This window comes from Phyllobates terribilis, unplaced genomic scaffold (assembly GCF_046119375.1).
Source record: "Phyllobates terribilis strain yellow unplaced genomic scaffold, ASM4611937v1 Scaffold_2__4_contigs__length_985480577, whole genome shotgun sequence".
Classification (NCBI taxonomy): Eukaryota; Metazoa; Chordata; class Amphibia; order Anura; family Dendrobatidae; genus Phyllobates; species Phyllobates terribilis.
In genome coordinates, this window is record NW_027362762.1 from 118283527 (window position 1) to 118299591 (window position 16065).

Genomic DNA, 16065 nt, shown 5'->3' on the forward strand with positions numbered 1-16065 from the left:
GCAGAATTCTGAGAACAATTGGAAATTTCTACAGACTAATTTAAAAAAGCAATAACATTCTGAGAACAATGGGAGTGTTACAAAGCATTTTTAAACTTCAGCAGAATTCCGAGAACAATGGGAAAGTTCTACAGACTTTCTTAAAAAAACATTAACTTTCCGAGAACAATGGGAGAGTTCCAAAGCATTTTTAAACTTCAGCAGAATTCCGAGAACAATAGGAGAGTTCAAAAGCATTTTTAAACTTCAACAGAATTCCAAAAACAATGGGAGAGTTACAAAGCATTTTTAAACTTCAGCAGAATTCCGAGAACAATGGGAGAGTTCCAAAACATTTTTAAACTTCAGCAGAATTCCGAGAACAATGGGAAAGTTCTACAAACTTACTTAAAAAAGCAGTAACATGCTGAGAACAATGGGAGAGTTCCAAAGCATTTTTAAACTTCACCAGAATTCCGAGAACAATTATGAGAGTTCCAAAGCATTTTTAAACTTCAGCAGAATTGCGAGAACAATGGGAAAGTTCTACAGACTTACTTAAAAAAACAGTAACATTCCGAGAACAATGGGAGAGTTACAAAGCATTTTTAAACTTCAGCAGAATTACAAGAACAATGGGAAAGTTCTACAGACTTACATATAAAAACAGTAACATACCGAGAACAATGGGAGAGTTCCAAAGAATTTTTAAACCTCAGCAGAATTCCGAGAACAATGGGAAAGTTCTACAGACTTACTTAAAAAAACAGTAAAATTCTGAGAACAATGGGAGTGTTCCAAAGCATTTATAAACTTCAGCAGAATTCCAAGAACAACGCGAGAGTTCAAAAGCATTTTTAAACTTCAGCAGAATTCTGAGAACAATGGGAAAGTTCTACAGACTTATAAAAAAAAAAATAACATTTATAGAACAATGGGAGGGTTTCAAAGCATTTTTAAACTTCAGCAGAATTCCGAGAACAATTGTAGAGCTCCAAAGCATTTTTAAACTTCAGTAGAATTCCAAGAACAATGGGAGAGTTCCAAAGCAGTTTTAAACTTCAGCAGAATTCCGAGAACAATGGGAGAGTTCCAAAGCAATTTTAATCTTCAGCAGATTTCTGAGAACAATTGGGGAGTTCCAAAGCATTTTTAAACTTCAGCAGAATTCCGAGAAAAATAGGAGAGTTCCAAAGCAGTTTTAAGCTTCAGCTGAATTCCAAGAACAGTGGGAGCGTTCCAACACATTTTTAAACTTCAGCAAAATTCCGAGAACAATGGGAAAATTCTACAGACTTACTTAAAAAACAACATTCCTAAAACAATGGGAGAATTTAAAAGCATTCTTATCGTTCACAAGAATTCCGAGAACAATGGGAGAGTTCCAAAGCATTTTTAAACTTCAGCAGAATTCCGAGAACAATGGGAGAGTTCGAAACATTTTTAAACTTCAGCAGAATTTCGAGAACAATGAGAATGTCCTACAGACTTATTTAAAAAACAATAATATACCAAGAACAATGGGAGAGTTCCAAAGCAATCATATACTTCACAAGAATTCTGAGAAAAATGGGAGAGTTCCGAAGCATTTTTAAACTTCAGCAGAATTCTGAGAACAATGGGAGAGCACCAAAGCATTTTTACACTTCAGCAGTATTCCGCGAACAATTGGAAAGTTCTACAGACTAATTTAAAAAAACAATAACATTCCGAGAACAATGGGAGAGTTTCAAAGCATTTTTAAACTTCAGCAGAAATTCGAGAACAATGAGAGAGTTCCAAAGCATTTTTAAACTTAAGCAGAATTCTGAGAACAATGGGAGAGTTCGAAAGCATTTTTAAACATCAGCAGAATTCCGAAAACAATGGGAGTGTTACAAAGCATTTTTAAACTTCAACAGAATTCCGAGAACAATGGGAAAGTTCTACAGACTTTCTTAAAAAAACAGTAACATTCCGAGAACAATGGGAGAGTTCCAAAGCATTTTTAAACTTCAGCAGAATTCCGAGAACATTGGGAGAATGCCAAAACATTTTTAAACTTCAGCAGTATTTCGAGAACAATGGGAAAGTTCTACAGACATACTTAAAAACAATAACTTTCCGAGAACAATGGAAGAGTTCCAAAGCATTTTTAAACTTCAGCAGAAATCCGAGGAACAATGGGAGAGTTCCAAAGCATTTTTAACCTTAAGCAGAATTCCGAGAACAATGGGAAAGTTCTACAGACTTACTTAAAAAAAACAGTAACATTTCTAGAACAATGGGAGAGTTACAAAGCATTTTTAAACTCAGCAGAATTACGAGAACAATGGGAAAGTTCTACAGACTTACATATAAAAACAGTAACATTCCGAGAACAATGGGAGAGTGAAAAGCATTTTTAAACTTCAGCAGAATCCCGAGAACAATGGGAAAGTTCTACAGTCTTACTTAAAAAAACAGTAACATTCCGAGAACAATGGGAGAGTTCCAAAGCATTTTTAAACTTCAGCAGAATTCCGAGAACAAAGGGAAAGTCCTACAGACTTACTTAAAAAAACAGTTAAATTCCGAGAACAATGGGAGAGTTCCAAAGCATATTTAAACTTCAGCAAAATTCCGAGAACAATGTAAGTGTTCCAAAGCATTTATAAACTTTAGCAGAATTCCAAGACCAACGGGAGAGTTCGAAAGCATTTTTAAACTTCAGCAGAATTCTGAGAACAATGGGAAAGTACTACAGACTTATTTAAAAAACAATAACATTTCTAGAACAATGGGAGGGTTTCAAAGCATTTTTAAACTTCAGCAGAATTCCGAGTACAATTGTAGAGCTCCAAAGCATTTTTAAACTTCGGCAGAATTCCAAGAACAATGGGAGAGTTCCAAAGCATTTTTAAACTTCAGCAGAATTCCGAGAACAATGGGAGAGTTCCAAAGCATTTTTAATCTTCAGCAGATTTCTGAGAACAATTGGGGAGTTCCAAAGCATTTTTAAACTTCAGCAGAATTCTGAGAACAATGGGAGTGTTCCAAAGCATTTATAAATTTCAGCAGAATTCCAAGAACAAGGCGAGAGTTCGAAAGCAGTTTTAAACTTCAGCAGAATTCTGAGAACAATGGGAAAGTACTACAGACTTATTTAAAAAACAATAACATTTCTAGAACAATGGGAGGGTTTCAAAGCATTTTTAAACTTCAGCAGAATTCCGAGAACAATTGTAGAGCTCCAAAGCATTTTTAAACTTCAGCAGAATTCCAAGAACAATGGGAGAGTTCCAAAGCATTTTAAATCTTCAGCAGATTTCTGACAACAATTGGGGAGTTCCAAAGCAATTTTAAACTTCAGCAGAATTCCGAGAACAATGGGAGAGCTCCAAAGCATTTTTAAACTTCAGCTGAATTCCAAGAACAGTGGGAGCGTTCCAACACATTTTTAAACTTCAGCAAAATTCCGAGAACAATGGGAAAGTTCTACAGAATTACTTAAAAAACAATAACATTCCTAAAACAATGGGAGAACTTCAAAGCATTCTTATTGTTCACAAGAATACCGAAAACAATGGGAGAGTTTCAAAGCATTTTTAAACTTCAGCAGAATTCTGAGAACAATGGGAAAGTACTACAGACTTATTTAAAAAACAATAACATTTCTAGAACAATGGGAGGGTTTCAAAGCATTTTTAAACTTCAGCAGAATTCCGAGAACAATTGTAGAGCTCCAAAGCATTTTTAAACTTCAGCAGAATTCCAAGAACAATGAGAGAGTTCCAAAGCATTTTTAAACTTCAGAAGAATTCCGAGAACAATGGGAGAGTTCCAAAGCATTTTTAATCTTCAGCAGATCTCTGAGAACAATTGGGGAGTTCCAAAGCATTTTTAAACTTCAGCAGAATTCTGAGAACAATGGGAGTGTTCCAAAGCATTTATAAACTTCAGCAGAATTCCAAGAACAACGCGAGAGTTCGAAAGCAGTTTTAAACTTCAGCAGAATTCTGAGAACAATGGGAAAGTTCTACAGACTTATTTAAAAAACAATAACATTTCTAGAACAATGGGAGGGTTTCAAAGCATTTTTAAACTTCAGCAGAATTCCGAGAACAATTGTAGAGCTCCAAAGCATTTTTAAACTTCAGCAGAATTCCAAGAACAATGGGAGAGTTCCAAAGCATTTTTAATCTTCAGCAGATTTCTGACAACAATTGGGGAGTTCCAAAGCAATTTTAAACTTCAGCAGAATTCCGAGAACAATGGGAGAGCTCCAAAGCATTTTTAAACTTCAGCTGAATTCCAAGAACAGTGGGAGCGTTCCAACACATTTTTAAACTTCAGCAAAATTCCGAGAACAATGGGAAAATTCTACAGACTTACTTAAAAAACAACATTCCTAAAACAATGGGAGAATTTAAAAGCATTCTTATCGTTCACAAGAATTCCGAGAACAATGGGAGAGTTCCAAAGCATTTTTAAACTTCAGCAGAATTCCGAGAACAATGGGAGAGTTCGAAACATTTTTAAACTTCAGCAGAATTTCGAGAACAATGAGAATGTCCTACAGTCTTATTTAAAAAACAATAATATACCAAGAACAATGGGAGAGTTCCAAAGCATTCATATACTTCACAAGAATTCTGAGAAAAATGGGAGAGTTCCGAAGCATTTTTAAACTTCAGCAGAACTCTGAGAACAATGGGAGAGCACCAAAGCATTTTTACACTTCAGCAGTATTCCGCGAACAATTGGAAAGTTCTACAGACTAATTTAAAAAAACAATAACATTCCGAGAACAATGGGAGAGTTTCAAAGCATTTTTAAACTTCAGCAGAAATTCGAGAACAATGGGAGAGTTCCAAAGCATTTTTAAACTTAAGCAGAATTCTGAGAACAATGGGAGAGTTCGAAAGCATTTTTAAACATCAGCAGAATTCCGAAAACAATGGGAGTGTTACAAAGCATTTTTAAACTTCAACAGAATTCCGAGAACAATGGGAAAGTTCTACAGACTTTCTTAAAAAAACAGTAACATTCCGAGAACAATGGGAGAGTTCCAAAGCATTTTTAAACTTCAGCAGAATTCCGAGAACATTGGGAGAATGCCAAAACATTTTTAAACTTCAGCAGTATTTCTAGAACAATGGGAAAGTTCTACAGACTTACTTAAAAAACAATAACTTTCCGAGAACAATGGGAGAGTTCCAAAGCATTTTTAAACTTCAGCAGAAATCCGAGGAACAATGGGAGAGTTCCAAAGCATTTTTAACCTTAAGCAGAATTCCGAGAACAATGGGAAAGTTCTACAGACTTACTTAAAAAAAAACAGTAACATTCCGAGAACAATGGGAGAGTTACAAAGCATTTTTAAACTCAGCAGAATTACGAGAACAATGGGAAAGTTCTACAGACTTACATATAAAAACAGTAACATTCCGAGAACAATGGGAGAGTGAAAAGCATTTTTAAACTTCAGCAGAATCCCGAGAACAATGGGAAAGTTCTACAGACTTACTTAAAAAAACAGTAACATTCCGAGAACAATGGGAGAGTTCCAAAGCATTTTTAAACTTCAGCAGAATTCCGAGAACAAAGGGAAAGTTCTACAGACTTACTTAAAAAAACAGTAAAATTCCGAGAACAATGGGAGAGTTCCAAAGCATATTTAAACTTCAGCAAAATTCCGAGAACAATGTAAGTGTTCCAAAGCATTTATAAACTTTAGCAGAATTCCAAGACCAACGGGAGAGTTCGAAAGCATTTTTAAACTTCAGCAGAATTCTGAGAACAATGGGAAAGTACTACAGACTTATTTAAAAAACAATAACATTTCTAGAACAATGGGAGGGTTTCAAAGCATTTTTAAACTTCAGCAGAATTCCGAGAACAATTGTAGAGCTCCAAAGCATTTTTAAACTTCGGCAGAATTCCAAGAACAATGGGAGAGTTCCAAAGCATTTTTAAACTTCAGCAGAATTCCGAGAACAATGGGAGAGTTCCAAAGCATTTTTAATCTTCAGCAGATTTCTGAGAACAATTGGGGAGTTCCAAAGCATTTTTAAACTTCAGCAGAATTCTGAGAACAATGGGAGTGTTCCAAAGCATTTATAAATTTCAGCAGAATTCCAAGAACAACACGAGAGTTCGAAAGCAGTTTTAAACTTCAGCAGAATTCTGAGAACAATGGGAAAGTTCTACAGACTTATTTAAAAAACAATAACATTTCTAGAACAATGGGAGGGTTTCAAAGCATTTTTAAACTTCAGCAGAATTCTGAGAACAATTGTAGAGCTCCAAAGCATTTTTAAACTTCAGCAGAATTCCAAGAACAATGGGAGAGTTCCAAAGCATTTTTAATCTTCAGCAGATTTCTAACAACAATTGGGGAGTTCCAAAGCAATTTTAAACTTCAGCAGAATTCCGAGAACAATGGGAGAGCTCCAAACCATTTTTAAACTTCAGCTGAATTCCAAGAACAGTGGGAGCGTTCCAACACATTTTTAAACTTCATCAAAATTCCGAGAACAATAGGAAAGTTCTACAGAATTACTTAAAAAACAATAACATTCCTAAAACAATGGGAGAACTTCAAAGCATTCTTATTGTTCACAAGAATACCGAAAACAATGGGAGAGTTTCAAAGCATTTTTAAACTTCAGCAGAATTCTGAGAACAATGGGAAAGTACTACAGACTTATTTAAAAAACAATAACATTTCTAGAACAATGGGAGGGTTTCAAAGCATTTTTAAACTTCAGCAGAATTCCGAGAACAATTGTAGAGCTCCAAAGCATTTTTAAACTTCAGCAGAATTCCAAGAACAATGGGAGAGTTCCAAAGCATTTTTAAACTTCAGCAGAATTCCGAGAACAATGGGAGAGTTCCAAAGAATTTTTAATCTTCAGCAGATCTCTGAGAACAATTGGGGAGTTCCAAAGCATTTTTAAACTTCAGCAGAATTCTGAGAACAATGGGAGTGTTCCAAAGCATTTATAAACTTCAGCAGAATTCCAAGAACAACGCGAGAGTTCGAAAGCAGTTTTAAACTTCAGCAGAATTCTGAGAACAATGGGAAAGTACTACAGACTTATTTAAAAAACAATAACATTTCTAGAACAATGGGAGGGTTTCAAAGCATTTTTAAACTTCAGCAGAATTCCGAGAACAATTGTAGAGCTCCAAAGCATTTTTAAACTTCAGCAGAATTCCAAGAACAATGGGAGAGTTCCAAAGCATTTTTAATCTTCAGCAGATTTCTGACAACAATTGGGGAGTTCCAAAGCAATTTTAAACTTCAGCAGAATTCCGAGAACAATGGGAGAGCTCCAAAGCATTTTTAAACTTCAGCTGAATTCCAAGAACAGTGGGAGCGTTCCAACACATTTTTAAACTTCAGCAAAATTCCGAGAACAATGGGAAAGTTCTACAGAATTACTTAAAAAACAATAACATTCCTAAAACAATGGGAGAACTTCAAAGCATTCTTATAGTTCACAAGAATACCGAAAACAATGGGAGAGTTCCAAAGCATTTTTAAACTACAGCAGAATTCCGAGAACAATGGGAGAGTTCCAAAACATTTTTAAACTTCAGCAGAATTTCGAGAACGATGAGAATGTTCTACAGACTTATTTAAAAAACAATAATATACCAAGAACAATGGGAGAGTTCCAAAGCTTTCTTATACTTCCCAAGAATTCTGAGAAAAATGGGAGAGTTCCAAAGCATTTTTAAACTTCAGCAGAATTCCGAGAACAATGGGAGAGTTCCAAAGCATTTTTACACTTCAGCAGAATTTTGAGAACAATTGGAAAGTTCTACAGACTAATTTAAAAAAACAGTAACATTTCGAGAACAATGGGAGAGTTCAAAAGCATTTTTAAACTTCAGCAGAATTCCGAGAACAATGGGAGAGTTCCAAAGCATTTTTAAACTTCAGCAGAATTCCGAGAACAATGGGAAAATTCTACAGTCTTTCTTAAAAAAACAGTAACATTCCGAGAACAATGGGAGAGTTCCAAAGCATTTCTAAACTTCAGCAGAATTCAGAGAACAATGGGAAAGTTCTACAGACTTACTTAAAAAAACAGTAACATTCCGAGAACAATGGGAGAGTTCCAAAGCATTTTTAAACTTCAGCAGAATTCCGAGAACAATGGGAAAGTTCTACAGACTTACTTAAAAAAACAGTAAAATTCCGAGAACAATGGGAGAGTTCCAAAGCATATTTAAACTTCAGCAAAATTCCAAGAACAATGGGAGTGTTCCAAAGCATTTTTAAACTTCAGCAGAATTCCAAGAACAACGGGAGAGTTCGAAAGCATTTTTAAACTTCAGCAGAATTCTGAGAACAATGGGGAAGTTCTACCGACTTATTTAAAAAATAATAACATTTCTAGAACAATGGGAGTGTTTCAAAGCATTTTTAAACTTCAGCAGAATTCCGAGATCAATTTTAGAGCTCCAAAGCATTTTTAAACTTCAGAAGAATTCCGAGAACAATGGGAGAGTGCCAAAACATTTCTAAACTTCAGCAGAATTCCGAGAACAATGGGAAAGTTCTACAGACTTACTTAAAAAACAATAACATTCCTAGAACAATGGGAGAATTTCAAAGCATTCTTATAGTTCACAAGAATTCCGAGAACATTGGGAGAGTTCCAAAGCATTTTTAAACTTCAGTAGAATTCCGAGAACAATGGGAGAGTTCCAAAACATTTTTAAACTTCAGCAGAATTTCGAGAACGATGATAATGTTCTACAGACTTATTTAAAAAACAATAATAAACCAAGAACAATGGGAGAGTTCCAAAGCATTCTTATACTTCACAAGAATACCAAGAGAAATGGAAGAGTTCCAAAGCATTTTTAAACTTCAGCAGAATTCCAAGAACAATGGGAGAGTTCCAAAGCATTTTTGCACTCAGCAGAATTCCGAGAACAATTGGAAAGTTCTACAGACAAATTTAAAAAAACAATAACATTCCAAGAACAATGGGCGAGTTCCAAAGCACTTTTAAACTTCAGCAGAAATCCGAGAACAATGGGAGAATTCCAAAGCATTTTTAAACTTCAGCAGAATTCCGAGAACTATGGGAGAGTTTGAAAGCATTTTTAAACTTCAGCAGAATTCCGAAAACAATGGGAGAGTTACAAAGCATTTTCAATCTTCAGCAGAATTCCGAGAACAATGGGAAAGTTCTACAGATTTTCTTAAAAAAACAGTAACATTCCGTGAACAATGGGAGAGTTCCAAAGCATTTATAAACTTCAGCAGAATTCCGAGAACAATGGGAGAGTGCCAAAACATTTTTAAACTTCAGTAGAATTCCGAGAACAATGGGAAAGTTCTACAGACTTACTTAAAAAAACAGTAACATTCCGAGACCAATAGGAGAGTTCCAAAGCATTTTTAAACTTCAGCAGAATTCCGAGAACAATGGGAGAGTTCCAAAGCATTTTTAAACTTCAGCAGAATTTCGAGAACAATGGGAAAGTTCTACAGACTTACTTAAAAAACAGTAACATTCCGAGAACAATGGGAGAGTTACAAAGCATTTTTAAACTTCAGTAGAATTACGAGAACAATGGGAAAGTTCTACAGACTTACATATAAAAACAGTAACATTCCGAGAACAATGGGAGAGTTCCAAAGCATTTTTAAACTTCAGCAGAATTCGGAGAACAATGGAAAAGTTCTACAGACTTTCTTAAAAAAACAGTAACATTCCGAGAACAATGGGAGAGTTCCAAAGCATTTTTAAACTTCATCAGAATTCCGAGAACAATGGGAAAGATCTACAGACTTACTTAAAGAAACATTAAAATTCCAAGAACAATGGCAGAGTTCCAAAGCATATTTAAACTTCAGCAAAATTCCGAGAACAATGGGAGTGTTCCAAATCACTTTTAAACATCATCAGAATTCCGAGAACAATGGGAGAGTTCAAAAGCATTTTTAAACTACAGCAGAATTCTGAGAACAATGGGAAAGTTCTACAGACTTATTTAAAAAACAATAACATTTCTAGAACAATGGGAGGGTTTCAAAGCATTTTTAAACTTCAGCAGAATTCCGAGAACAATAGTAGAGCTCCAAAGCATTTTTAAACTTCAAAAGAATTCCGAGAACAATGGGAGAGTGCCAAAACATTTTTAAACTTCAGCAGAATTCCGAGAACGACGGGAAAGTTCTACAGACTTATTTAAAAAAACAATAATATTCCAAGAACAATGGGAGAGTTCCAAAGCATTCTTAAACTTCTGAAGAATTCCGAGAACAATGGGAGAGTTCCAAAGCATTTTTAAACTTCAGCAGAATTGCGAGAACAATGGGAGAGTTCCAAAGCATTTTTAAACTTCAGCAGAATTCCAAGAACAATGGGAGAGTTCCAAAGCACTTTTAAACTTCAGCAGAATTCCGAGAACAATGGGAGCGTTCCAAAACATTTTTAAACTTCAGTAGAATTCCGAGAATAATTGTAATGTTCTGCAAAGTTATTTAAAAATACAATAACAATCCGAGAACAATGAGAGAGTTCCAACGCATTTTTAAATGTTAGCAGAATTCCGAGAACAAAGGGAAAGTTCTACAGACTTATTTAAAGAAACAATAACATTATAAGAACAACGGTAGGGTTCCAAAACATTTTTAAACTTCAGCAGAACTCCAGGAACAATGGGAGAGTTCCAAAGCATTTTTAAACTTCAGCAGAATTCCGAGAACAATGGGAAAGTTCTACAGACTTACTTAAAAAAACAGTAAAATTCCGAGAACAATGGGAGAGTTCCAAAGCATATTTAAACTTCAGCAAAATTCCAAGAACAATGGGAGTGTTCCAAAGCATTTTTAAACTTCAGCAGAATTCCAAGAACAACGGGAGAGTTCGAAAGCATTTTTAAACTTCAGCAGAATTCTGAGAACAATGGGGAAGTTCTACCAACTTATTTTAAAAATAATAAAATTTCTAGAACAATGGGAGGGTTTCAAAGCATTTTTAAACTTCAGCAGAATTTCGAGATCAATTGTAGAGCTCCAAAGCATTTTTAAACTTCAGAAGAATTCCGAGAACAATGGGAGAGTGCCAAAACATTTCTAAACTTCAGCAGAATTCCGAGAACAATGGGAAAGTTCTACAGACTTAGTTAAAAAACAATAACATTCCTAGAACAATGGGAGAATTTCAAAGCATTCTTATAGTTCACAAGAATTCCGAGAACATTGGGAGAGTTCCAAAGCATTTTTAAACTTCAGTAGAATTCCGAGAACAATGGGAGAGTTCCAAAACATTTTTAAACTTCAGCAGAATTTCGAGAACGATGATAATATTCTACAGACTTATTTAAAAAACAATAATAAACCAAGAACAATGGGAGAGTTCCAAAACATTCTTGTACTTCACAAGAATTCTGAGAGAAATGGGAGAGTTCCAAAGCATTTTTAAACTTCAGCAGAATTCCGAAATCAATGGGAGAGTTACAAAGCATTTTCAAGCTTCAGCAGAATTCCGAGAACAATGGAAAAGTTCTACAGACTTTCTTAAAAAAACAGTAACATTCCGAGAACAATGGGAGAGTTCTAAAGCATTTTTAAACTTCAGCAGAATTCCGAGAACAATGGGAGGGTACCAAAACATTTTTAAACTTCAGCAGAATTCCGAGAACAATGGGAAAGTTCTACAGACTTATTTAAAAAAACAGTAACATTCCGAGACCAATGGGAGAGTTCCAAAGCATTTTTAAACTTCAGCAGAATTCCGAGAACAATGGGAGAGTTCCAAAGCATTTTTAAACTTCAGCAGAATTCCGAGAACAATGGGAAAGTTTTACAGACTTACTTAAAAAAACAGTAACATTCCGAGAACAATGGGAGAGTTACAAGCATTTTTAAACTTCAGTAGAATTACGAGAACAATGGGAAAGTTCTACAGACTTACATGTAAAAACAGTAACATTCCGAGAACAATGGGAGAGTTCCAAAGCATTTTTAAACTTCATCAGAATTCCGAGAACAATGGGAAAGATCTACAGACTTACTTAAAAAAACAGTAAAATTCCGAGAACAATGGGAGAGCTCCAAAGCATATTTAAACTTCAGCAAAATTCCGAGAACAATGGGAGTGTTCCAAATCATTTTTAAACTTCATCAGAATTCCGAGAACAACGGGAGAGTTCAAAAGCATTTTTAAACTACAGCAGAATTCTGAGAACAATGGAAAAGTTCTACAGACTTATTTAAAAAACAATAACATTTCTAGAACAATGGGAGGGTTTCAAAGCATTTTTAAACTTCAGCAGAATTCCGAGAACAATAGTAGAGCTCCAAAGCATTTTCAAACTTCAAAAGAATTCCGAGAACAATGGGAGAGTGCCAAAACATTTTTAAACTTCAGCAGAATTCCGAGAACGATGGAAAAGTTCTACAGACTTATTTAAAAAAACAATAATATTCCAAGAACAATGGGAGAGTTCCAAAGCATTCTTAAACTTCTTGAAGAATTCCGAGAACAATGGGAGAGTTCAAAAGCATTTTTAAACTTCAGCAGAGTTGCGAGAACAATGGGAGAGTTCCAAAGCATTTTTAAACTTCAGCAGAATTCCAAGAACAATGGGAGAGTTCCAAAGCACTTTTTAACTTCAGCAGAATTCCGAGAACAATGGGAGCATTCCAAAACATTTTTAAACTTCAGTAGAATTCCGAGAATAATTGTAATGTTCTGCAGAGTTATTTAAAAATACAATAACAATCCGAGAACAATGAGAGAGTTCCAGCGCATTTTTAAAATTTAGCAGAATTCCGAGAACAATGGGAAAGTTCTACAGACTTATTTAAAGAAACAATAACATTATAAGAACAACGGGAGGGTTCCAAAACATTTTTAAACTTCAGCAGAACTCCGGGGACAATGGGAGAGTTCCAAAGCATTTTTAAAATTCAGCAGAATTGCGAGAACAATGGGAGAGTTCCAAAGCATTTTTAAACTTCATCAGAATTGCGAGAACAATGGGAGAGTTCCATAGCATTTTTAAACTTCAGCAGAATTGTGAGAACAATGGGAGAGTTCCAAAGCATTTTTAAACTTCAGCATAATTCCAAGAACAATGGGATTGTTCCAAAGCATTTTTAAACTTCAGCAGAATTCCGAGAACAATGGGAGAGTTCCAAAGCATTTCTAATCTTCAGCAGAATTCCGAGAACAATGGGAAAGTTCTACAGACGTACTTAAAAAAACTGTAACATTCCGAGAACAATGGGAGAGTTCCAAAGCATCTTTAAACTTCATCAGAATTCCGAAAACAATGGGAGAGTTCCATAGCATTTTTAAACTTCAGCAGAATTCCGAGAACAATGGGAAAGTTCTGCAGACTTACTTAAAAAAACAGTAACATTCCGAGAAAAATGGGAGAGTTCCAAAGCATTTTTAAACTTCAGCAGAAATCCGAGAACAATGGGAGAGTTCCAAAGCATTTTTAAACTTCAGCAGAATTCCGAGAACAATGGGAGAGTTCGAAAGCAATTTTAAACTTCAGCAGATTTCCGAGAACAATGTTAAAGTACTACAGATTATTTTAAATAACAATAACATTCCGAGAACAATGGGAGAGTTCCAAAGCATATTTATACTTCAGCAGAATTCCGAGAACAATGAGAATGCTCCAAAGCATTTTTAAACTTCAGCAGAAATTCCAGAACAATGGGAGAGTTACAAATCATTTTTAATCTTCAACAGAATTCCGAGAACAATTGGGAAGTTCCAAAGCATTTTTAAACTTCAGCAGAATTCCGAGAACAATGGGAGAGTTCCAAAGCATTTTTAATCTTCAGCAGAATTCCAAGAACAATGGGAGAGTGCCAAAACATTTTTAAGCTTCAGCAGAATTCCGAGAACGATGGGAAAGTTCTACCGACTTATTTAAAAAAACAATAATAATCCAAGAACAATGGGAGCGTTCCAAAGCTTTCTTAAACTTCAGAAGAATTCCGAGAACAATGGGAGAGTTCCAAAGCATTTTTAAACTTCAACATAATTGCGAGAACAATGGGAGAGTTCTAAAGTATTTTTAAACTTCAGCAGAATCCCAAGAACAATGGAGGAGTTCCAAAGCAATTTTAAACTTCAGCAGAATTCCAAGAACAATGGGAAAGTTCTACAGACAAACTTAAAAAAACAGTAACATTCCGAGAACAATGGGAGAGTTACAAACCATTTTTAAACTTCAGCAGAATTACGAGAACAATGGAAAAGTTCTACAGACTTACATATAAAAACAGTAACATTTTGAGAACAATGGGAGAGTTCCAAAGCATTTTTAAACTACAGCAGAATTCCGAGAACAATGGGAAAGTTCTACAGACTTACTTAAAAAACAGTGAAATTCCGAGAACAATGGGAGAGTTCCAAAGCATATTTAAACTTCAGCAAAATTCCGAGAACAATCGGAGTGTTCCAAAGAATTTTTAAACTTCATCAGAATTCCGAGAACAACGGGAGAGTTCGAAAGCATTTTTAAACTTCAGCAAAATTCCGAGAACAATTGTAGAGCTCCAAAGCATTTTTAAACTTCAGAAGAATTCCGAAAACAATGGAAGAGTGCCAAAACATTTTTAAACTTCAGCAGAATTCCGAGAACGATGGGAAAGTTCTACAGACTTATTTAAAAAGCAATAATATTCCAAGAACAATGGGAGAGTTCCAAAGCATTTTTAAACTTCAGCAGAATAGCGAGAAAAATGGGAGTGTTCCCAAGCATTTTTAAACTTCAGCAGAATTCCAAGAACAATGGGAGAGTTCCAAAGCACTTTTAAACTTCAGCAGAATTCCGAGAACAATGGGAGAGTTCCAAAACTTTTATAAACTTCAGTAGAATTCCGAGAATAATTGGAATGTTCTGCAGACTTATTTAAAAATACAACAACAATCCGAGAGCAATGAGAGAGTTCCAACGCATTTTTAAAATTTAGCAGAATTCCGAGAACAATGGGAAAGTTCTACAGACTTATTTAAAGAAACAATAACATTATAAGAACAATGGGAGGGTTCCAAAACATTTTTAAACTTCAGCAGAATTCCGGGAACAATGGGAGAGTTCCAAAGCATTTTTAAACTTCAGCAGAATTGTGAGAAAAATGGGAGAGTTCCAAAACATTTTTAAACTTCAGCAGAATTGCGAGAACAATGGGAGAGTTCCATAGCATTTTTAAACTTCAGCAGAATTGTGAAAAAAATGGGAGAGTTCCAAAGCATTTTTAAACTTCAGCATAATTCCAAGAACAATGGGATTGTTCCAAAGCATTTTTAAACTTCAGCAAAATTCCGAGAACAATGGGAGTGTTCCAAATCACTTTTAAACTTCATCAGAATTCCGAGAACAACGGGAGAGTTCGAAAGCATTTTTAAACTTCAGCAGAATTCTGAGAACAATGGAAAAGTTCTACAGACTTATTTGAAAAACAATAACATTTCTAGAACAATGGGAGGGTTTCAAAGCATTTATAAACTTCAGCAGAATTCCGAGAACAATAGTAGAGCTCCAAAACATTTTTAAACTTCAGAAGAATTCCGAGAACAATGGGAGAGAGCCAAAACATTTTTAAATTTCAGCAGAATTCCGAGAACGATGGAAAATTTCTACAGAGTTATTTAAAAAAACAATAATATTCCAAAAACAATGGGAGAGTTCCAAAGCATTCTTAAACTTCTGAAGAATTCCGAGAACAATGGGAGAGTTCCAAAGCATTCTTAAACTTCTGAAGAATTCCGAGAACAATGGGAGAGTTCCAAAGCATTTTTAAACTTCAGCAGAATTCCAAGAACAATGGGAGAGTTCCAAAGCACTTTTAAACTTCAGCAGAACTCCGAGAACAATGGGAGGGTTCCAAAACATTTTTAAACTTCAGTAGAATTCCGAGAATAATTGTAATGTTCTGCAGACAAATTTAAAAATACAATAGCAATCCGAGAACAATGAGAGAGTTCCAACGCATTTTTAAAATTTAGCAGAATTCCGAGAACAATGGGAAAGTTCTACAGACTTATTTAAAGAAACAATAACATTATAAGAACAATGGGAGGGTTCCAAAACATTTTTAAACTTCAGCAGAATTCCAAGAAC